Here is a 25469-nt window from a genome sequence, read left to right on the forward strand (position 1 = left end):
ATCTACCTTCAAGGTCACCATGACCTTCCGCTTGCTGGTCCAGATCCCAAAAGGGTCCTTGACATCAGTGCTGGCCACCTCGACATACCTGGCGAGAAAGGTGAGTACATCCACCACCGGAACATGGGGGTTGTAGAGGTGAATTGTCACCACCCGGTCCCATTGTGACGGAAGTGTGAAGAGCGGCTCCGCTGTGAGGATCGACAGTGGCGCCCGGTCCCCTTTCTCCTTGAACGCCTTCAGGAACTTGATGCATCCCGACACGTTGCGGAACGTCACGTCAAAGTATCCACTGCTGGGGAAATCCTGCAGGCAGAAGACGTCCGTCGCTTGAAATCCGCAGCAATCGAAGAGAATTTTCTTGATGAAGAAGGTGCGATCAACCGGTGCATCTCCTTCCTTGTCCTTCACGACCACCCGAACGCTGTTCCGCACTCCCTGGCCCGAAGCTCGAAAATTGGTTATAGCCATTTTACTCAAAGCTTCCCCAGGATCAAAAGGCAATGATCATGGTCTCTTCTCAATCAAATAAGCACTGATAAGAACAGATACTACACTTGATCTTAGCCAAAAGGCCGAGAAGTCCTTTTTTTTTGTTAGAGGAGGAGGGTGGGTGGGAGACACGACACGTGTAGTGTATCGGGTACAGCCACCACCCAAATATATAGTTTTTACTTACCCAGCAGTCCCCTGGTCCTCCGAAAACTAAAGGGAATTAACTTTTAAACTCCCACTGAAATTGACTTCCCAGCTGTAAGCCCGCTCTCGCACCTTCGCTACTGTCAAGCTGCAGTCACCAAAACTAAAAGAAAGAGATTATAAACCACCCAAATATATAGTTTTTACTTCCCCAGCAGTCCCCTGGTCCTCCGAAGACAAAAGGGAATTAACTTTTAAACTTCCACTGAAATTGACTTCCCAGCTGTAAGCTCGCTCTCGCACCTTCGCTACTGTCAAGCTGCATTCTGTTGTTTGTCAATCTCTGCTACTGTACATGAGTGATATCTGTTATGCATATATTATTTTCTGGTACTGGAAGTGAATGTTGGATTTATTCTTCAGCTGTTAGTCTCTGGTACTGCATATGAGTCTGGGTCTCATTCAGTATCAGTCAATTTCTGGTACACTCTGCATGTGCACATCCAGGGCTCATTCTGCATTTGGCAGTCTCTGGTACTGAATGTGTGTTGCAATTCATTTTTTATGTGTCTGTTTCTGGGACAGTCAGTTACAGTGGGATTAATTTTGTATCTCTCAGCTACTGCCATTGTCTGCAAATGTGATACATTGTGTATCTATGAAATTCTGTTGCAGGATTCCTCTGTACCTGCACTTAATATGTATCTCAGTGATGGTATTGAGAACTATTTGTTTAATGCCATGATGTGTCACGATTTGCTTGCCTCATTTGTATTTCAAAATATGGATCACATTTTAACTGTGTGTTTTATTGAGTTGTGGTGTGAGAGTTTTAGGAACATAGGATCAGGACATTCAGCCGATTGAGCATGCTCTGCCATTCAAGATGATCATCCACTTCAATGCCTTTTTCACACACTATCCTCATATCCCCTTATGTCATTTGTATTTAGAAATCTGTCACTCTCTGCTTTCAACATACTCAATTACTGAGCTTCCACAGCCCTCTGGGGTACAGAATTCCAAATGTTTAACAACGCTCTGAGTAAAGAGGTTTTTCCTCATTGCTATCTGTTTTGGACTAATATTTAGTCTGTAACTCTGAACACATTTGTGAATGATGGCAAATGTTTCAAACTCACAAATGGTGTGCTCAGTACAATTAGAATCATTGAATTGATACTCTATCTTTCGTTACAGCTCTTTCAGAGATTATTGGACTGGTATGAAATGAGTAGTGCAGTGTGCACTAATTGACATAATACGATAACTTTATTTTTGATACTGTATGAGATGTTTGTACTACATTGTAATCTGTCACTGGGTATGCAGTCTGGGCTACATTTATTTATTTAGAGATACAGCACTGAAACAGGCCCTTCGGCCCACCGAGTCTGTGCCAACCATCAACCACCCATTTATACTAATCCTGCACTAATTCCATATTCCTACCACATCCCAACATTTCCCGACCACCTACCTACACTAGGGGCAATTTTATAATGGCCAATTTACCTATCAACCTGCAAGTCTTTGGCATGTGGGAGGAAACCGGAGCACCCGGAGGAAACCTACGCAGACAAGGGAGAACTTGCAAACTCTACACAGGCAGTACCCAGAATTGAACCCGGGTCGCTGGAGCTGTGAGGTTGCGGTGCTAACCACTGCGCCACTGAGCCGCCTCTAAAGAATCTAAGGATTCATTCTGTACCTTTCCATCAGCTGCTCTACCTGATATTTAATTTGTAGCTTAGGCTGCACTTTTGTGGGATTAGTCCGGTGCCTTTTAATCTGATGGTGGGTGTGATTTTGAACTGAGATTGATAGACCTACCTTTCAGCAGTACTGAGTTGGGGTGAATTGGAAACAACTTCTGCCTCTCCTGCATTGTTTGATTGTCTGCTGGATTGAAAATGTGTCTCTGGAACTTGGGATCAGTGCGAGTCTGACTACTTCTGCTCTCTGTGCCTGTGGAACTCATGGCCTGTCTGTGTCTCTGTGCTCTGGGTGTGATAATGTACCTACTCTGTGTTCGAAGGAGTGGACTGCACTTTTCCTTGTGCTGGGGAATCACCACCTTCCTTCAGGTTACTTCAAGTTTTTGCCTACAGAGAGAAAGAAAAATATCTCTGTAACTCAAGATCAATTGAGGTAGAAGCTAGAAAAGTCATTGTTACGACCAGGTGAGAAAGGCTCCCCCTCTCAGCCTCTTCCTTACCTGTAACAGGGTTTAACTTTTTAAAACACCAGGTTTTAGCTTCACTACTCCCTAATTCTAATGGCAAAGAAATCAACCAGGCATGTTTTCTCAGATTTAAACAAGAACAGTGTAAGTTTATTAACCTTAAAAATCTAATTCAGTTAAAATGAATAAAGATACGCAGCACAACCACGCTAGCGTACATATGTGATAAACAGACACACACATAGAAACGGAAGAGGGGAAAAGATTTGAAGCAATAGCTGGAGTTCAGTTGCTGGCTTTGGGTTTGATGTAAAGTCTTTGATTGCTGTTACGGCTTGCAGTTCTTGTTGGGGACCAGTGCACACTTTCAAACTTGTTTCGCTGGTCTTCTGTCTTGAGGGTTGAGCTACTCCCATGGGTGTCTGGGAGTCTGCATGTGTGTGTGTGAGAGAGGGAGGGACCTGCCTTCTGTTGTCTTCAGATTGCAGTCTCTGTCATATTTTTATTTCCATCTGGCATTATAGCATAAGAACATAATAACAAGGAGCAGGATTAGGCTATTCTGCCACTCGAGCCTGTTCCACCATTCAATAATATCATGGCAGATCAAATCATGGCCTCAACTCCACTATCCTGCCTGCCCCTATAACCAATTATTCCCTTGTAGATCAAAAGTCAGTCTCACTCAACCTTGAATATATTCAATGACCAACCTCCACCATCCTCTTGGGTAGATAATTCCAAAGAATAGCAGCCCTTTGTGAGAAGAAATTCCTCCTCAACTCCATCTAAAATGAGAGACTCCTTATTTTGAAACTGTTCCCCCATAGTTCTCGATTCCCTCATGAGGGGAAACATCATTTCAGCAAATACCTTGTCAAGCCCCCTCAGAATCTTATGTATTTCAATAAGATTGACTCTCATTCTTCTAAACTCCAATGAGTGCACCACAACCAGGTCAACCTTTCCACATAACACAACACCTTTATCCCAGAAATCAACCTAGTGGTACTTGCCTGAACTACCTCCTATGCAAATATATCTCTCCTTAAATAAGGAGACCAAAACTGCATGCAACACTCAAGGTATGGTCGAATCAACAACCTGCACATTTATACTCCATCCCCCTTGCAATAAACACCAACATTCCATTTGCCTTCCTAATTACTTGCTGTGTTTTCATGCTAACATTTTGTGATTCATATATGAGGACACCCAGATCCCTCTGTACCACAGTATTCTGCATTCTCTCTCTAATTAAATAATATTCTGCTTTTCTATACGTCATACCAAAGTGGATAACCTCACATTTTCCCACATTATACTTCATTGCCAAATTTTTGTCCACACACTTAACCTGTCTTTATCCCTTTGCAAACTCATTGTGTCCTCCTCACAACTTGCTTTCCCACCTATCTTTGTATCCCCAGCAAATTTGATTACAATGCACTCGATCCCTTCATCCAAGTTATTAATATAGATTGTAAGTAGTTGAGGCCCCAACACCAATCCCTGTGGCACCCCACTAATTAGTTTGCCAACCTGAAAAATGACCCATTTAACCCAATTCTCTGTTTCTTGTTAGTTAGCCAATCCTCCATCCGTGCTAATATATTACACCTGAACACCATGAGCTCTTATCTTGTGTTGTAACCTTTGACATGGCACTTTATCGAACGCCTTTAAAATCCAAATACACTACATCTACTGGTTCCCCTTCATATACCCTGCTTGTTACATCCTCAAAGAACTCTAATAATTTTGTCAAACATGGTTTCCCTTTCATAAATCCATGTTGACTCTGCATGATTGTACTTTAATTTTCTGAATGTTCTGCTACCACTTACTTAATCATGGATTCCAGCATTTTCCCAATGACAGACATTAGGCTAGCAGGCCTATCATTACCTGCTTTTTGAATAGGGGTTTTACATTTGTGGTTTTAATATCCACTGGCACTGTTCCAGAATCTCGTGAATTGACGAAGATTACAACCAACGCATCCACTATGGCTGGAGCCATTTCTTTTAAACTCTGGGATGCAGGCCATCAGGTCTAGGGGATCTGTCAGATTTTAGTCCCATTAGTTTTCCTCATCCATTTTTTCCAGTGACAATGATCGTTTCAAGTTCCTTCCCTCCTTTTCCCCTTGATTTTATACTATTCTTTGGATGCTTTTAGTGTTTTCTACCATGAAGACTGAGTTAAAATACTTGTTCAAAGTCTCTGCCATTTCCTTGTTTCTCATTGGACCAACCATTCAACCGAAATCGACAGCCGCTGTTTAAAGTATTTCCTCGATACTTCTCACCGAGTAACAGCAATAGTTGTTGTTCGCATAACTGCCCACATCCCTACTGCCCGGCTCTATTTCCTCTATTCACTGTTCAAGAACAACAAACAGTGTGAAACTAAAGCCAAACCAGGAACGTGCATTACAGGTTTGAGGACAGAAAACAACAATGATTTTCAATAGCAGAATCTTCCCGTTCTGTCTCCCTTACCTTGTCCACACACAGCCCGAGAAAGGCCTCTTCCTTCCTGCACTTTGTTCCGGGAGCAAATTCTCATTGAGAAGCGGCGCTCAGATCACCGGAGAGAAAAAAAGAATTCAAACTGTCTCAATGAAAAACAGACCAGAATTGACCCAGATACTTCCATTATTAAATTAATTCATCAGCACCAAACCACTTATCATGAATGCACCGAGGGGGTCTCCAAATTTATGAAATTGAAGGTGGCGGCATTTATTAAATTGTTGATTGACATCATGTAGTTCAGTTCTTCATTTAATTGGGGGTGGGGAGGGTGTAGGGGGATGTGTGAGCAGAGGAGCAGAGCGAAATCCAGAGAGGGAACGGAAAACACACCTGGACAGATGTGAAACTGGTCAATGCACCATTACAATAACTCCATCTCTGACTCCCTCCTGACAGTAACCAGTCCTTTCACAGAGACTGTGGGTGGCTCTGAAAAGAGTCTTTGGTTTATTAGATGACATTTTGGCCGCTTTACTTTTTCTGGGATCTCTGAGCGCTGGTTTTCTTGGGTAGCAGCACGGCTTGGATATTAGGCAGCACACCGCCCTGAGCGATGGCCTCTCTTCCCAGCAGCTTGTTGAGCTCCTCGTCGTTGCGGACGGCCAGTTGCAGGTGTCTGGGGATGATGCGGGTCTTCTTGTTGTCCCGGGCCCAGTTACCGGCCAGCTCGAGGATTTCAGTGGTCAGATACTCGAGCACAGCAGCCAGATAGACCGGGGCTCCGGCACCCACACGCTCAGCATAGTTGCCCTTTCTCAGGAGCCTATGAACACGGCCCACCGGGAACTGCAGTCCAGCCCGGGAGGAGTGAGACTTGGCCTTGGCCCTGGCCCGAGGTTTCCCGCTGGTCTTTTCCTCTTCCTCTTTTCCCCCAAAATATACTTTATTCATAAAAATCTGTAAAAAAATACAGTACAAAACAGTTCAAAATAACACCAAGTTGACATCCCAAAAAGTACAAAGGAAATCAGTTTTCTTTGATGCAGGAGTGAGTTTCCTCACAACCCTTCCATTTTACAGCAAACCCATATTCAGTGTATACAGCCCGAGGGGTTTCCCATGGGTCCAGCCCCTCAGTTCACTTTGGTGGGAGAACCTTACACAGTTTTTATACCTCATTGAGACTTTGCAGTGGCTGCCCCTCTTCCAGACACTTTTTTAAATTTCCAAAGTATACTTTATTCATAAAAAACTATTAAAAAAATAGATTACCAAACAGTTCCAAAAAGCACAAAGTCGAAAAATACAAGGAGTGCAAATGAGATTAGTTTCTTTCAATACAGGAGTGAGTTGCCTCACAACCCTTCCATTTCATTTTACATGCTACGTACATTTTACAGCAAACAAAATATTTTCTGGATACAGTTGAGGGGTTTCCCATTGGTCCAGCCCCTCCGTTCACTTTGCTGGGGGGACCTTACACTGTGATCTTTCCACATTGAGCCTTTGCTGCGGCTGCCCCAAGCTTTAGTGCGTCCCTCAGCACGTAGTCCTGGACCTTGGAATGTGCCAGTCCGCTACATTCGGTCCTGGACAACTCTTTGCGCTGGAAGACCAGAAAGTTTCGGGCAGACCAAAGGGTGTCTTTCACCGAATTGATAGTTCTCCAGCAGCAGTTGATGTTTGTCTCGGTGTGCGTCCCTGGGAACAGCCCGCAGAGCACAGAGTCCTGTGTTACAGAGGTGCTAAGGATGAACCTCAACAAAAACCACTGCATCTCTTTCCACACCTGCTTTGCAAAGACACATTCCAGAACGAGGATGGGCAACTGTCTCTTCCCCACCACAGCCACTTCGAGGGCATCGTGCAGAGGGGGTGTGACTCCGGGCGTGCAGGAAGGATCTGACGGGGAGGGCTCTTCTCACCACCAGCCAAGCTACATCTTAGTGCTTGTTTGAAAGTTCTGGTGATGAGGTATTCTGCAAAATGACTTTGGCAGTCTGCTTAGGCCACAATCTCACAAATACTTTCACAAAGAATGCTGAAATCCGCTGACATTGGTCCCTCTGGGCTGGGATGGTAGTGGTGAAGGCTGCTGATTGGTCACTCTGTTACTGCATCTCATGATGTGGTTCATGTTTCCAATCCCAGAGCTGCTTAATTCACCAATCCGGAGATTCCACACTGAATAACGGCGGAAAATAACGGCGCTAAATTGTCAGACTCCAACCGATTTTTTAAATTTGAAAAGCCCGCTAATATATCTGTAAAACAAGGAGCAGCTTCAATATAGAATATCGCATTAACAGGCAATTTCATTTTACAGCAAAACAATTGAAAATCTTTCTCCTCTTGTATTATTCTACACTTTGTCACAAGTTCCAGATACACTTTTACAATCCGGTATCTATTCGGGTTTATTCTCAGTCCTTTTTGAAACCGTCTGTAAGCGGAGGCAGAAAGTCTCATTCACAGCATTCTGCAAGCTGACACATTTCAGATCAATCTTTGTCAAGATACCGCATCACTGATTCTAGATTGAACCTATTTGTGGGAGACAAAAGCGGAGAGAAGATTTTTACTGTCAGGTGTTGAAATGTGAGACTGAGGGTTCCTACAACAGCGGGGTTTCCAGATAATGTACTTATTAATTATTGAGGCCGAGCTTGAACAAGGGAAACAAGTGACTGAGAACTGATCTGTCAGCTTTTATTAACGAGATACAGGAAAGGGGTCGAATATGAACGCGTCCGAGATCCAAGCGCACTTGGGGTCAGTGATCAGTAATTAATTTACACGGCATTATTAAGTAGAGACACAAAGATCTCAACAGTGAAAGTGAATCACCCAGAATCCATGGGGTTAAAACAGAGATCACAAAGGCAATTAGAAAGTTCCAGACTCTTCATAAAAAAAACCAAATCGATACCATTGAGATGATGTAGCTTTTTCAGAGAGATTGTGGGTGGCTCATAAAAGAGCCGTTGTGTTTGGGATGTTTTTCAGTCCATTGTGCAGTTTTACTTGGAGCTGGTGTACTTGGTCACCGCCTTTGTCCCTTCCGACACGGCGTGCTTGGCCAGCTCCCCGGGCAGCAGCAGGCGCACGGCGGTCTGGATCTACCGGGAGCTGACGGTGCTGCGCTTGTTGTAATGGGCCAGGCGGGAAGCCTCACCCGCGATGCGCTCGAAAATATCGTTCACAAACGAGTTCATGATGCTCATGGCCTTGGAGGAGATGCCGGTGTCGGGGTGAACCTGCTTCATCACTTTGTAGATGTAGATGGAGTAACTCTCCTTCCTCGACTTTCTGCGCCTCTTGCCGCCCTTTGCTGATGGTTTATTTAAGGCTTTCTTGGCGCCATTCTTAGCAGCTGTTTTCTTCTCTTTTTTTTATATTTCCAAAATATACTTTATTCATAAACATCTGTAAAAATTACATTGCCAAACAGTTTCCAAACAGCACCAAAAAATACAAACATTGCAAGGGAGATCAGTTTCCTTCAATACTGTCATGAGTTTCTTCCCAACACTTCCGTTTCACATTTGTCATGTCAATTACAGTTTTACATTTACAGCAATTGAGAATATTAACGATACAGTTCGAGGGGTTTCCCATGGATCCAGCCCCTCAGTCCAGCTTGGTGGGGGAACCTTACACTGTGGTCTTTCCCCATTGAGCCTTTGCTGCGGCTGCCCCAAGCTTTAGTGCGTCCCTCAGCATGTAGTCCTGGACCTTGAAATGTGCCAGTCTGCAACATTCGGTGGTGGATAACTCTTTGCACTGGAAGACCAGCAAGTTTCGGGCAGACCAAAGGGCGTCTTTCACCGAATTGATAGTCCTCCAGCAGCAGTTGATGTTTGTCTCGGTGTGCGTCCCTGGGAACAGCCCGTAGAGCACAGACTCCTGTGTTACAGAGCTGCTTGGGATGAACCTTGACAAAAACCACTGCATCTCTTTCCACACCTGCTTTGCAAAGGCACATTCCAGGAGGAGGTGGGCGACCGTCTCTTCCCCACCACAGCCAACGCGGGGGCACTGTGCGGAGGGGGCGAGACTTCGGGTGTGCAGGAAGGATCTGACGGGGAGGGCCCTTCTCACCACCAGCCAAGCTAAGTCTTGGTGCTTGTTTGAAAGTTCTGGTGATGAGGCATTCCGCCAAATGACTTTGACAGTCTGCTCGGGGAACCATCCGACATGATCCACCGTTTCCTTTTCCCGTAGGGCCTTGAGGACATTCCGTGCAGGCCACTGCCTGATGGAACTGTGGTCAAAGGTGTTTTCCCGCAGAAACTGCTCCACGAAGGATAGGTGGTACGGCACCGCCCAACTGCATGGAGCATTCCGCGGCAATGTGACCAGGCCCATCCTTCGCAACACCGGGGACAGATAGAACCTCAGCACGTAGTGACACTTGGAGTTTACGTACTGGGGATCTACACACAGCTTGATGCAGCCACACACGAAGGTGGTCATCAGGATGAGGGCCACGTTGGGTACATTTTTCCCGCCCTTGTCCAGAGATTTGAACATCGTGTCCCTCCGGACCCGGTCCATTTTAGATCCCCAGACGAAGCGGACAATGGCTCGGGTGACTGCCACGGCGCAGGAGTGGGGTATGGGCCAGACCTGCGCCACGTAGAGCAACAACGTGAGCGCCTCGCACCTGATGACCAGGTTCTTACCCACAATGGAGAGAGATCGCTGCCCCCACATGCCCAACTTTTGTCGTACCTTGGCTACTCGCTCCTCCCATGTTTTGGTGCACGCCCCGGCCCTTCCGAACCATATCCCCAGCACCTTCAGGTAGTCTGACCTGACGGTGAAGGGGACAAAGGATCGGTCAGCCCAGTTGCCAAAGAACATGGCCTCGCTCTTGCCGTGGTTAACTTTGGCTCCCGAGGCCAGTTCGAACTGGTCGCAGATGCTCATCAGTCTGCGCACGGACAGCGGATCCGAGCAGAAAACGGCGACGTCATCCATGTACAGGGAGGTTTTGACCTGAATGCCTCCGCTGCCTGGGATTGTCACCCCTCTTATGCTCGCATCCTTCCTAATAGACTCAGAAAAGGGTTCAATACAGCAAACAAACAAGACCGGGGACAGAGGGCAGCCCTGTCTGACTCCAGATTTGATCGGGAAACTTTCAGATTCCCACCCGTTGATTGAGACTGCGCTACTGATGTTTGTGTAGAGCAGTTGGATCCAATTGCAGATTCCCTCCCCAAACCCCATTTTGGAAAGCACGTCCATCATGTAGGTGTGCGATATCCTGTCAAAAGCCTTCTCCTGGTCCAGGCTGATGAGGCAGGTGTCCACCCTCCTGTCCGGTACGTAGGCGATCGTATCCCTGAGTAGCGCGAGACTATCAGAGATCTTCCTGCCGGGTACAGTACAGGTCTGATCGGGGTGAATCACCAACTCCAGAGCAGACTTGACTCGACTGGCTATGACTTTGGACAGAATCTTGTAATCAACATTAAGCAGTGAGATGGGCCGCCAATTTCTGATTTCTGCCCTCTCCCCCTTCTGCTTGTAAATGAGGGTGATGATGCCTTCTCTTCAGGCATTTTCAGATTCAATTTCAGACACAGAAATAAACCAAACCCCTTCCGAATGCGGATTAAATAGACAATCCCACAGCTCTATGCTAATGAGGGATGGGAGAAAGTTAGGATTGTGATTGGGCGAATGGCAATGATGTCACAACGGTTTTATATTGTAATACTACAATTGGTCTCTTCAGCCATCCAATCAGATTTAACATCTACAAACCAATCACTAACTCCTTCACTACATTCAGGAATTCCATTTCCCAAAGACTCTCTCCAGTCCCAGTTTCTATTAGAAAATCCACCGGGAAATGTGTCCTGGCTGCGAGGGTCCCTTATTCTCAGCAGTTTCTCACATTCCGGCCTCTCTAAGTTGAGCCACTTTTTTGGGTGCTCGGGAGGGAAAGAGTCGCCTTCAGATTGACACTTTGGTTGGCTCAAGAAGACTGAGGACACCAACACCTCACCTGCCTCATCGTCGGGGAGACTGTCAACACTGTTCTTCCCCACTGTATGATCCGGGACCGGTCATCCATTCAATCTGTTACGGGTCGTTTGTCTTTTCTGTCTGTTTAGCTTATGCATTACCATAATTAAACTGTTCATATATAAACTGCTACTTCTTAATATTATATTTAAACTGTTGCTTCTTAATAAACTATTATGAGCTTGACATTATGAGCTCGACCCGCTTCTTTGTGTATCTGTGAACACAGAACCTAAATCTTACAATTCCTTCCCAGGGAATATTTTATTCAAAAAGAGACTTTTTGCACACACTGGAAATCTGGATAATAACAGAAGATTCTGGAAACACTCAGCACTTCCCGCAGCATCTGTGGAGAGAGAAAGGTAGGAGCAACCTTTCAGGTTTATTGAAGGGTCGCAGAACTGGACCATTAACCCGAGCTTCACTTCTCCACAGTTGTTTCCGGACTGGCTGAGTGTTTTCAGTATTTTAGCTTTTATCTTTCTGTATTTCATCGCTTTCTATTTTAACTGTTTGCTGTGAAACTTTCAGCATTCTGCTCAGTTCTTTGTGTAGTCATGTTTACTTTATTTGAAGTAATGCAAATACTATCCTGAAAAAACAGACAGAAATACTGGTCAATGGTAAATACTGGTAAAATATAAGAGGGCACATTTACAATCATCGGATCAATGAAGACAACCTTTATTAGGAATCAATTATCTTTATTTTCAATATAAATATATGAAGCAATATCAGTGCAGCACTTACAGACAAAAATCTATTACCTCACATTACCTGCTTCTTTAACCCTGACAGACCATGTCAATTTCAGCCCCTATGTTGCATTTCTCACTTTTAGCTAGAAAACGTCAGCAATTTGTGATATAGTGCAGTTAACAGATCAGACAGTCGGACACAACCTGCAATAATTGTTCAGCTTTTGTTGGACAGATGGGATTTAGAAATACTAAGAAACAAGACGAGCTGTTATTGCATTTAGTTAGCCCAAACGTTAGTGATGACCCTGTGCCAAATAAGTGAGCCTGTTGTCCCGTACCTTAGAGTAAGAATCATTCTTTATCTGTGGCAATCTGTCAGTTTCCGTTACTGAAATAGAATGTGGAATTCATGCTGCCGTCAGTCAGTCTCTAATTCTGTATGTGAGCTTAGGATTCAGACACTGCCAATAAGTCTCTGTTGCAGTATGTAACTGTGTGATTCATTCTGGATCAGTCAGCCACTGTAAACCTTTGAATCTGGGCTCATTTAACATCCGTCAGTCTCTGGTACTGCCTATGAGTGTGGGTTTTATTCAGTATCTGTCAGTTTCTGGTACTGCCTATGAGTGTGAGTTTTGTTCAGTGTCTGTCAGTCTCTGGTACTCTATGTGTGGGATGCATTCAGAAATCATTCATCTCTGGGATAGTTTGTAGTTCAGAATTCATCCGACACACAATTACATAGAATTTACAACACAGAGACAAGCTATTCTGCCCAAGTGCTGGTGGTTCCACATGAGCCTCCTCCCACCTTACCTCCTCTAATTGTATCTGCAAATCCCTCAAATCTTTTCTGCCTCATATTTAATTTATCAATCATTTAATTTGATGTTAAATGTAACAATTCTCATCAACCCAAGTGCTGCATGTACCAGATTCGAACCAGGTCTAAAGCAGGGTAAAGAAGTTTCTCCTGAATTAATTATTTGATTTATTCCTGAGTATTTCATATTTACAGCTTTTGACTCCACCACAAATGGGAAATATCTCTACCTCTACCCTATCAAATCCTTTCATATAATTCAGTGCTTCTATTAGGTGATCATTCAGCTTCCTCTTTTCCAAACAAAAGAGACCAGACTTGTTCAGTATTTAGAACTCCTGTGGAACAAGTAGCTCAGTTTGCAGTAATGGAATAAATACTGTATCTCAGTCTGAAACTGTCTGCGATTTTAGATAGTGATGTCTCGGAACGTGTTTTTTGGATCCTTAGGGGGGAGGGGGAGCAGCCCCAAGTCGTGGTCCACATAGGCACCAACGACATAGGTAGGAAGAGAGATGGGGATTTAAGGCAGAAATTCAGGGAGCTAGGGTGGAAGCTTAGAGCGAGAACAAACAGAGTTGTTATCTCTGGGTTGTTGCCCGTGCCACGTGATAGCGAAGCGAGGAACAGGGAGAGAGAGGAGTTGAACACGTGGCTGCAGGGATGGTGTAGGAGGGAGGGTTTTGGTTTCCTGGATAATTGGGGCTCTTTCTGGGGTAGGTGGGACCTCTACAAACAGGATGGTCTTCACCTGAACCAGAGGGGTACCAATATCCTGGGGGGGAGATTTGCTAGTGCTCTTCGGGGGGGGTTAAACTAATTCAGCAGGGGAATGGGAACCTAAATTGCAGTTCCAGTGTACAGGATGTTGAGAGTAGTGAGGTCAGGGATAAGGTTACAAGGACGCAAGAGGGCACTGGCAAGCAAGAACCTGGTTTAAAGTGTGTCTACTTCAACGCCAGGAGCATCCGGAATAAGGTGGGTGAGCTTGCAGCATGGGTTGGTACCTGGGTTCTCGATGTAGTGGCCATTTCGGAGACATGGGCAGAGCAGGGGCAGGAATGGATGTTGCAGGTTCCGGGATTTAGATGTTTCAGTAAGAACAGAGAAGATGGTAAAAGGGGGGGGGGGTGGCATTGTTAATCAAGGAGAGTATTACAGCGACAGAAAGGACGTTTGAGGACTCGTCTACTGAGGTAGTATGGGCCAAGGTTAGAAACAGGAGAGGTGAGGTCACCCTGTTGGGAGTCTTTTATCGACTTCCGAATAGTTCCAGAGATGTAGAGGAAAGGATAGCGAAGATGATTCTCGACAGGGGCGAGAGTAACAGGGTAGTTGTTATGGGGAACTTTAACTTTCCAAATATCGACTGGAAATACTATAGTTTGAGTACTTTAGATGGGTCAGTTTTTGTCCAGTGTGTGCAGGAGGGTTTTCTGACACAGTATGTAGACAGGCCAACCAGAGGCGATGCCACATTGGATTTGGTACTGGGTAATGAACCCGGCCAGGTGTTGGATTTAGATGTAGGTGAGCACTTTGGTGATAGTGATCACAACTCGGTTAGGTTTACCTTAGCGATGGGCAGGGACAGGTATATACCGCAGGGCAAGAATTATAGCTGGGGGAAAGGAAATTATGATGCGATTAGGCAAGATTTAGGATGTGTAGGATGGGGAAGGAAACTGCAGGGGATGGGAACAATCGAAATGTGGAGCTTATTCAAGGAGCAGCTGCTGTGTGTCCTTGATAAGTATGTACCTGTGAGGCAGAGAGGAAGTTGTCGAGCGAGGGAGCCGTGGTTTACTAAAGAAGTTGAAGCGCATGTCAAGAGGAAGAAGAAGGCTTATGTTCGGATGAGATGTGAAGGCTCAGTTAGGGCGCTTGAGAGTTGCAGGCTAGCCAGCAAGGATCTAAAGGGAGTGCAAAGAAGAGCAAGGAGAGGACACGAGAAGTCATTGGCGGATAGGATCAGGGAAAAACCTAAGGGTTTCTATTGGTATATCAGGAATCAAAGAATGACTAGAGTTAGATTAGGGCCAATCAAGGATAGTCGTGGGAAGTTGTGTGTGGAATCAGAGGAGATAGGGGAAGCGTTAAATGAATATTTTTCATCAGTATTTACAGTAGAGAAAGAAAATGTTGTCGAGGAGAATACTGAGATTCAGGCGACTAGGCTAGATGGGATTGAGGTTCACAAGGAGGAGGTGTTAGCAATTTTGGAGAGTGTGAAAATGGATAAGTCCCCTGGGCCAGATGGGATTTATCCGAGGATTCTCTGGGAAGCTAGGGAGGAGATTGCAGAGCCTTTGTCCTTGATCTTTATGTCGTCATTGTCGACAGGAATAGTGCCGGAAGACTGGAGGATAGCAAATGTTGTCCCCTTGTTCAAGAAGGGGAGTAGAGACAGCCCTGGTAATTATAGACCGGTGAACCTTAAATCAGTTGTGGGTAAAATGTTGGAAAAGGTTATAAGAGACAGGATTTATAATCATCTTGAAAAGAATAAGTTCATTAGCGATAGTCAGCACGGTTTTGTGAAGGGTAGGTCGTGCCTCACAAACCGTATTGAGTTTTTCGAGAAGGTGACCAAACAGGTGGATGAGGGTAAAGCAGTGGATGTGGTGTATATGGATTTCAGTAAGGTGTTTGATAAGGTTCCCCACGGTAGGCTATTGCAGAAAATACGGAAGTATGGGGTTGAAAGTGATTTAGAGCTTTGGATCAGAAATTGGCTAGCTGAAAGAAGACAGAGGGTGGTGGTTGATGGCAAATGTTCATCCTGGAGTTTAGTTACTAGTGGTGTACCGCAAGGATCTGTTTTGGGGCCACTGCTGTTTGTCATTTTTATAAATGACTTTGATGAGGGTGTAGAAGGGTGGGTTAGTAAATTTGCGGATGACACAAAGGTCGGTGGAGTTGTGGATAGTGCCGAAGGATGTTGTAGGGTACAGAGGGACATAGATAGGCTGCAGAGCTGGGCTGAGAGATGGCAAATGGAGTTTAATGCGGAAAAGTGTGAGGTGATTCACTTTGGAAGGAGTATCAGGAATGCAGAGTACTGGGCTAATGGGAAGATTCTTGGTAGTGTAGATGAACAGAGAGATCTTGGTGTCCAGGTACATAAATCCCTGAAAATTGCTACCCAGGTTAATAGGGCTGTTAAGAAGGCATATGGTGTGTTAGCTGTTATTAGTAGGGGGATCGAGTTTCGGAGCCACGAGGTGATGCTGCAGCTGTCCAAAACTCTGTGAGACCGCACCTGGAGTATTGCGTGCAGTTCTGGTCACCGCATTATAGGAAGGATGTGGAAGCTTTGGAAAGGGTGCAGAGGAGATTTACTAGGATGTTGCCTGGTATGGAGGGAAGGTCTTACGAGGAAAGGCTGAGGGACTTGAGGTTGTTTTCGTTGGAGAGAAGGAGGAGGAGAGGTGACTTAATAGAGACATATAAGATAATCAGAGGGTTAGATAGGGTGGATAGTGAGCGTCTTTTTCCTCGGATGGTGATGGCAAACACGAGGAGACATAGCTTTAAGTTGAGGGGTGATAGATATAGGACAGATGTCAGAGGTAGTTTCTTTACTCAGAGAGTAGTAGGGGCGTGGAACGCCCTGCCTGCAGCAGTAGTAGACTCACCAACTTTAAGGAAATTTAAGTGGTCATTGGATAGACATATGGATGAAAATGGAATAGTGTAGGTCAGATGGTTTCACAGGTCGGCGCAACATCGAGGGCTGAAGGGCCTGTTCTGCGCTGTAATGTTCTAATTCTAAAAAAGAAAAATAGGTATGTAATGTGTAGCTCAGGCTGCAATAAATAATTGAGACAGTATCTTTCATTCGAACACTATAGATTTATGGTGTGCTATGTTATCTGTACTTCAGTCTGTTCCAATGGAATATATAATGTTATTTCTCAGTCTGATACTGCTTGTTTATTCATTCACAGGACGTTGACATCGCTGGCAAGGTCAGTATTTATTGCCCATCAGTAATTACTCTTACAATTATGCTGAGTGGTTTAATGGGCCATTTCAGAGGACAGTTAAGATTGAATCACATTCCTGTGGGTCTGGAATCACTTATCGGCCAGACTGGGTCAGAATGGCAGATTTCCTTCTCTTTAGGTCATTCCTGGATCTGATGGATTTTCTTGCAACAATCGAGTAGTTCCAGGGTCACTAGTATTGATACTAGATTTTTTAATTCCAGATTTTTTTAATTAACTGAAATTAAATTACTCAGATTCTGTCGTAGAATTTGAACTCATGTCTCTGGATCATTACTCGAGACTTCTGGATTATTAGTCTTGTAGCATAATAACTAAAACAACCTGATATGAGATTTTTTTTATACTGGTTTGTAATGTGGAGCTCAGTCTACACAAATGGAATTGATAATCTATTTCACTCTGATAATGTATGAGATGTTTTTGGCTGGTAAATAATCCGTATCTCAGTCTACTGTATTTTTCAATTCCGCAGTCTGGGTAAGTTCTGCACTGGCATCTAATTTACATCAGTTTAGACTTCATATCAGCATTGCTCAATCTGATACTGCATGTGATTTTTGCACTGGTATTGTTTCGATCAATCTATATGAATGGAATCAATACTGTATTTCAGTTTGATATTGTTTGAGTTTTCAGAATGGTATATAATGTTTAGATCTAATGGAATTGATTCTGTATCTTTCAATTTTACAGTGTGGGTGAGTTCTGAACTGGCATCTAATTTGTGTCTCAGGTTACAATATCTTTCAGCAGCTTTAAATATTTCACTGTAATGAATGTTGGACTTGTATGTAACTTGTATCTTAAGGTACACTATGGGGATGTTTAAACATCCTTTATAATCAATCGATGTGAACTTTGCCTATGGTATTTAATTTAAATGTCAGGGTATTCCATTAGGTTAGATTCTGTGTCATCCAATCAGTACCATGTGCCAATTCTATCTGATATTTAATTGATAGCTAAGTCTGCATTATATTTAGATTGACACATTACATTTTAATCTGCTAGTGGGTGTGATTTTGACCTGGGATTGATGTATCTGACTGTCAGTGGGACTGAATTGGGGTGAAATGGAAACAACTTCTTTCTCTCCTGCTTTGTTTGATTCTTGGATTGAAATAATGTCTCTGGAACGTGGGATCAATGTGGGCCTGACTACTTCTGCAGTCTGACACTGTGGAACTGATGAACCAACTGTGGCTCTGCATTCTGAGTGATAATGTACCTACTGTGTGTGAGAGGAACTGGCTGCACTGTTCCTTGTGCCTCAAGTGCAGCAACCATCACATTCATCATGATTCCTTCAAGTATTTGCCTGGAAGAAGAAAAAGTATATCTTATAACTCAAGAACAGGTGAGGTGCAAAATATCAAAGTGATCAATTTAATCTCTCAACGAATAATCATTAATAATAGCCACAAATGAAAACCAGTGTCAGTGTCTGCCTCCACTGAAGTACTGAAGCTCCCAGCTCCTGCAACACAAGTGTTCTGGGCAGATCCATCCAGACAAAACACTGCACTGGGAACATCCCAACTGCTCTATGCTCTACACATATTTCCAGCCATCCTGCTTCATATGAATGAATGAAAGAAAAATAAAGCCCAATGTGTGTATCCCACAATTCCTTTCTCCCCATACACGTGTTCCACCTCCCCTTAAATGTGTCAATACTATCCGCCGCATCCTCTCCTTGTGATAGCAAATTCCAGATTCCACTCACCACTCACTACATAAATAGGGTTTTCAAGAATTCCTCAATGGTTTTATTAATGATGATTTTATATTTTTGGCTCTTGTTTCGGACACCAACACAAGTAGAAACATATCTCCGTGTACCCTATCAAAGCCCTTCACCATTTCCTTACCTTTCTTTCATTTGCTCATAGGTTGTGGGCATCATTGGCCAGGCCAGCATTTATTGTCCGTTCCTTATTGTCCTTGATATAGTGGTGGTGAGCTGCCTTCTTGAACCACTGCATTCCTTGCTGTGTAGGTACAACCAAAGCGCTGTTTGGAAGGGAGTACCAGGATTTTGACCCAGTGACAGTGAAGGATTGGCAATTTAGTTCCAAGTCAGGATGGTGTGTGGCTTGGAGGGGAACTTTCAGATGGTGGTTTTCTAATGTGTCTGCTGCCCTTGTCCTTTTAGGTGGTAGAGGTGGCGGGTTTGGAAGGTACTGTCCAAGAAGCCTTGGTGAGTTGTTGCAGTGCAGCTTGTAGATGGTACACACTGCTGTCACTGTGCATCAGTGATAATGGGAGTGAATATTTAAGGTGGCGGATGCGATGCCAATCAAGCGGGCTAATTTGTCCTGGATGGCGTCGAGCTTCTTGAGTGTTGTTAAAGCTGCATTCATCCACGCAAGGGGAGAATATTTGATCACACTTCTGACTTGTGCCTTGTAAATAGTGGGCAGGTATTGGGGAGACAGGAGGTGAGTTACTTGCTGACGAATTCCTAGCCTCTGACCTGCTCTGACAGCCACAGCATTTATGTGGCTGGTATAATTAAGTTTCTGGTCAATGGTATCCCCAAGATGTTAATAGTGGGGGATTCAGCAATGGCAATGTCATTGAACATCAAGGGGAGATGATTAGATTCTCTCTTGTTTGAGATGGTCATTGCCTGGCATTTATGTGGCACGAATGTTACTTGCCAGGTATCAGCCCAAGCCTGGATGTTGTCCAGGTCTTGCTACATCGGGACACGGGCTGCTTCAGTATCTGAGGAGTCATGAATGGTGCTGAACATTGTGCAATCATCAGCCAACATCCCCACGTCTCGCCTTTTGATGGAGGGAAGGTCATTAATGAAGCAGCTGAAGATGGTTGGTGTTTGGACAATACCCTGAGGAACTACTGCAGTGATGTCCTGGGAGTGAGATGATTGACCTGAACGACCACAGCCATCTTCCTTTATGCTTGGTATTAACTTCCTTTTTTAAAAAAAATGTTTTCCCCCTAATTCCCATTGACTCCAGTTTTGCTAGGGCTCTTTGATGCTATGCAAGGTCAATGGCTGTCTTGATTTCAAGGGCAGTCACTCTCACCTCACAATGCAATGTTTCTTGAACCCTAAAATAAAAGCAAAATTCTGCAGATGCTGGAAATCTGAAATAAAAACATAAAATACTGAAAATACCCAGCACGTCAGGCAGCATATGTTGAGAGAGAAGCAGAGTTAATTTCTCAGGTCTGTGGCCTTTCATCTTATAATCTGTTGTTTGTAAGATCAGGTTCATTCAGTTTGCAGTAATGGAATGAACACTGCGTCTTCCACTCTGACCATTTGTGAGATTTGTGGAGTGGTGTGTAACATGTAGCTCAGTCTGCAGTCTGGGTACATTATTGAGATTAATTCTGTATTTTACAATCAGGTACTGTTTGTCTGTTCCATCTGACATTGAATTTGTAGTTCAGGCTGCTCTCTTGTGAGAGTGACACAATGCCTTGCAATCTGATAGTGGGTGTGATTTTGGACTGGGATTGATGTATCTACCTGTCAGTGGGACTGAGTTGGGGTGAAATGGAAACAACTTCAGTCTTTCCTGCTCTGTGTGACTGTTGGATTGAGTAAATGTCTCTGGAACTTGGGATCAGTGCCGGTCTGACTACTTCTGCTGTCGGTGATTGTGGAACTGATGTCTCGGCTCTCTGTGAGTGATACTGTACTTACTGTGTGTGAGGAGCTGGCTGCACTTCCCCTTGTGTCGAGGAATCATTACATTTATTTTACTTCCTTCAAGTATTTGCCTGTAGAAAGGAGATGTATTTATTATAATTCAGGAAGAGATGTGGTAGAAGATACAAAAGTGACCAAAACAATTTTTCAATGAATAATCATTGTGAACAATCACAAAGGAAACCCAGCAATAAAAACAGAGTCAGTGTCTGATTCCACTGCAGTCCTGCAGCCCCCAGCTACTGCATACCAGGGGCTTTGGCCGTTTTACAACAATTAAATGACATCCAGAAACAATCCACTGGGCCATGAATGGGACTGACCGACGGAACAGGGACTTTTACACAGGTCAGATTTCCAGTTCCCGCTCCCATGGTCTAACTGTTCAAGCGAAACCAAACAGCCGCTGTTTAAAATGTGTCCTTCACACTTCTCACCTGGTGCCTATAATAGATTCTCTTTGTGTAACACCCCACATCCTGACTGTCCGCTTCTGTTTCCACACTTCACTGTCGAATAACAACAACTATGGGATGAGGCTGAATCGCCCTCTTTGCGCTGGCGTGGAGAGGATGGGCCGAATGGACTCATTGTTTGCCCCAAATTTTCCTTGTTTCTGTTTGCGGAATTGTTGCAGAAATCTGCGCCTGCGCTACCCTCCCCCAGCCGCCAATGGAGAGATCCAGGTCCCGGGGGAAGGGAGCAAACAGCAGCCTCCTTCCAGCAGCACATCGCTTTGGGAGCGTGTCCGCAGATAGACTCAGAGATCAGCATCGAGTCCGGGGTCAAGTTCAGGGAGAGGCAGGGCTGTTTGTAAGAGGCTGAATGGAGCAGGAACTGGTCTCGGAACATGGAGTGAGTGGGGGAAGGGAGAGACCATTCTCGGGCTGTGTGGACAAAGGGATGGAGACAGAATGGGAAGAATTTGTTATTGAAATTCAATGCTGCTTCCTCTCCCCAGACCAGCAGTGAATATTCCTGGTTTAGTTCCAATCTCAGCCGGTTTGTTGCTATTTGACAGTGAAGAGTGGAAACAGAGCCAGACAGGAAGAGTGTGGGGCGTTATACAAAGAGCATCTGTAAGTCGCCAGGTGAGAACTAAGACAGGCTCATTTTAAACAGGTTTATGCCATGGGAGCAATAAATGGAAATCTGACCAGTGCAAATGTCGCTGCTCCATCGGATATTTCCATTCATGGAGCAGTGCAGGGTTTGGGCTCTGTCTACATATCATTACGTTGTTGTCATAGCGCCCAATACACTAAGGATACAGACCCTGAGTGCTGCAGTACTGCAGTGGAGTCAAACATTTGATAATGTTTGTATCCCTGGGGTTCCTTTGTGGCCGTTCATAATGATTATTAATCGAGACATTAAGCTGATGGTCTTTGTATCTTCCACCTCACCTGTACTTGAGTTGTAAAACATACTTTTGTTTCAACAGGAAAATAAATGAAGAAGCCAGAGTAAATGGGATGTTTCCTCCACCAAGTCACAAGGAAGAGTGTCACCAGCTCCTTCTCACACACAGTCCGTATATTATCACTCACAGAGCGCAGAGACACAGACAGGTCATCAGTTCCACAGTCTCAGACAGCAGAAATAGTTCCAGAGACACATTTTCAATCCATCTATCCAACAGAGCAGGAGAGACAGACGTTGTTTCCCTGTTACCATAACTCAGTACCACTGACAGGTAGATACATAAATCCCAGTCCAAATTCTCACCCACTATCAAATTATCAATGTGTCAATCCCACAATAGAGCAACCTCAGCTACAAATTAAAGACACAGAGAACTGACACATGGTTCCTGTTTCAAAGTTACAGAATTAACCTCAATAAGATAATCTGAGATTCAAATTAAATACCAGCCCAATATTTACTCACGTTATGATTTTATAAGTTTTAGTATTAATTCCCATAGTGCATCGTGACATATACATTAGATACATAATTATTAATGATTTAGACGTGAATATAGCAGGTATGATAAGTAAATTCGCAGATGACACAAAAATTGGTGATGTTGCAATAGTGAGGAGGAAAGCCTTAGGTTACAGGACAGTATCGATGGGCTGATAAGATGGATGGAGCAGTGGTAAATGGAATTTCATCCTGAGAAGTGTGAGGTGATGCACTTTGGGAGGACTAACAAGGCAAGGGAATAGACAATGGATGGTGGCACCCTAGGAAGTACAGAAGGTCCGAGGGGCCTTGGTGTACTTGTCCATAGATCACTGAAGGCAGCAGCACAGGTAGATAAGGTGGTTCGGAAAGCATATGGGGTACTTGTCTTTATTAACGGAGGCATAGAATATAAGAGCAGGGAGGTTATGATGGAGCTGTATAAAACGCTAGTTAGGCCACAGCTGGAGTACTGTGTACAGTTCTGGACACCATACTATAGGAAGGATGTGATTGCACTGGAGAGGGTGCAGAGGAGATTCACCAGGATGTTGCCTGGGCTGGAGCATTTCTGCTATGAAGAGAAACTGAAAAGGCTCGGGTTGTTTTCCTTAGAGCAGAGAAGGCTGAGGGGGGACATCATTGAAGTATACAAAATTATGAGGGGCATTGATAGGTTAGTTAGGAAGAGACTTCTTCCCTTAGCGGAGGGGTCAATAACCAGGGGGCAAAGAGTTAAGGTAAAGGGAAAGAGGTTTAGAGGGGAATTTGAGGAAATTGTTTTTCACCCAGAGGGTGGTTGGAATCTGAACACACTGCCTGAAGGGGTGGTAGAGGTAGGAACCCTCACAACATTTAAGAAGCATTTAGATGAGCACTTGAAACGTCATAGCATACAAGGCTGCGGGCCAAGTGCAGGAAAATGGGATTAGAATACTTTGGTGCTTGATGGCCAGCACAGACACGATGGGCTGAAGGGCCTGTTTCTGTACTGTATAACTCTATGACTCTATATAAGTCTAAGTCTAAAGTGCGTTATCAGATTGAGAGAATCTAAAAGATAGTATAACCTGAGATACAAACTGAGATTTCAGTTTAAAACTCACCCGGATTGTGAAACTGAAAGATACAATAGCAATTCAATTTGTATAGACTGAGCTTTGGATCATATTCCAGCCCTCATACAGTATCAGACTGGAAGATACTGTCGCAATTCCATTAGTGCAGACTCAGCTCTACATTACAGAGCAGGGAACATATTTAAACAACCGGGAACACTTTTACACAAGACGGATCATATTTACACAACTGAGAAGATCTTTACCCAACAGGGAACCATTTTACATAACACCAGAGAGCATCTTTACACAACAGCGAATACCGTAAGAAAGAAAAGCAGCAAATTTTTATCGTGCACAGGGAATGTGGGGTGCATTGTGATCTCAGACAGGGAATGTGGGATGGACTGGGATCTCACACAGAGAATGTGGGTGGACTGGGCTCTCACACAGGGAATGTGGGTTGGACTGGGATCTCACACACAGCCTCATGCTGTCCGAAAGACCCAGACAGCCAGTGAAGGACGTTTAATACATAGTCACTGTTGTAGGAAATGCTGCATCCAATTTGCCACTAAGATCAATGTGATAATGAACAGATAATCACTTGTTTTAGTGACATTGAGGGATAAATACTGGCCAGGACAAGAGGGAGAGCTTAAAACAGAAAACACTGAAAATATTCTATTACGCAGCAGGAAATATCTTTAAAAGAACACAGGGGACATCTTAACAGAGAACACGTTTCCATAAATCATCCATCTTTCGCTGTCTCTTGCTGGTTTGCTCAGCAACTTTCTCTGTCTGTTCCTTTCTGGGTCCTGAAATCTCTTCCTGGTTTTCTGTGTGTCTTTCTCTGCCTGCCTGATTGTCGATGCTGTTACTCAGTGTCCTTGTGCCATTGTACAGTGAGGGTGAGTCGGTCAGCGAGTATGTTGCTGAGTCTGGGTTGTTGAGCAATCTGACAACAATCCTATTTTGTAAACAAAATTGGGGAACTGAACATATTTCACCAATAGGCAATTGAAATTAAAATCATCCGGTAGCAGAGTGGCGCAGCGGAAGCGTGCTGGGCCCATAACCCAGAGGTCGATGGATCGAAACCATTCTCTGCTATTCAAGTTTTGTAGGAACACAAATTGTTTCCTTTGAAAACATCAAGTGTTTATCTACAATCACATCATGCTTCTTCAAACGCTTTATTGCAATCAGCATTTTTCTTCCACTCAACACATCAATCAGCAACAAGTCTCACAAACCACTTTGTTGCGCAGAGGAACAGAAGCTGCACCAGCTGCAAACACGTTTCACCCCAGTCTCTCCTCTTTGTCAAACCATTCCTGCAGCGGCTCCTCTCCACAAGCAGATGTAAAACGACGGCAAATGGTCACAGTCAGGAGATGGTGAGTAACAGAAAGTAAAACAATAACACGGAAAACCTTTACTGAACATTGAATTCAATAATTTCCGAGCATGACAGCACCCACCACACACTCCCCCCGCCCTCTCCTTTTTATGTGCAGTTATTTTTCCTTTTTTTCTTTTTAATTTGCTTATTTTATTTTAGGTTTTTTAGTGTGTTTAGTTTGTTTCTACTGTTTCTGCTTTTTAATTTTTTTAATGCTTGTGCTTGGAGTGCTCTGTGCTTTACAGTCTATTTACACCCTCTCTGTACTAATGATTTGTCTTTCAGCACACCATTAACATACGGTTGGCCTTTGTTCCCTGACCTCTGGTCAGTTATTCTCTGTGACCTTGTCCTATCAACACCTTCTCTTTTGTTATCTCTTCCCCCCCCCCCCCCACCCACGCCCACCTGCTTTACTTGCTTCAAATCTTTTACATTTCTAATATTTGTCAGTTCTGAAGAAGGGTCACTACCAGAAACGTTAACTCTGTTTCTCTCTCCACAGATGCTGCCAGAGCTGCTGG

General features: G+C 44.2%; 1 non-coding gene and 1 pseudogene across 1 annotated transcript; one reads left to right on the forward strand and one right to left on the reverse strand.

Annotated features, from left to right (window-relative positions):
* Positions 1-478: 478 nt before the first annotated feature.
* LOC137365036 (U2 spliceosomal RNA) lies at positions 479-587 on the reverse strand (annotated as a pseudogene).
* A 23994-nt stretch (positions 588-24581) lies between these two features.
* On the forward strand, positions 24582-24653 carry trnam-cau (transfer RNA methionine (anticodon CAU)). Its single transcript has one exon. It is a non-coding gene; the product is annotated as a tRNA-Met (tRNA).
* The last annotated feature ends 816 nt before the right edge of the window (positions 24654-25469 follow it).

This window comes from Heterodontus francisci, unplaced genomic scaffold (assembly GCF_036365525.1).
Source record: "Heterodontus francisci isolate sHetFra1 unplaced genomic scaffold, sHetFra1.hap1 HAP1_SCAFFOLD_43, whole genome shotgun sequence".
Lineage (NCBI taxonomy): Eukaryota > Metazoa > Chordata > Chondrichthyes > Heterodontiformes > Heterodontidae > Heterodontus > Heterodontus francisci.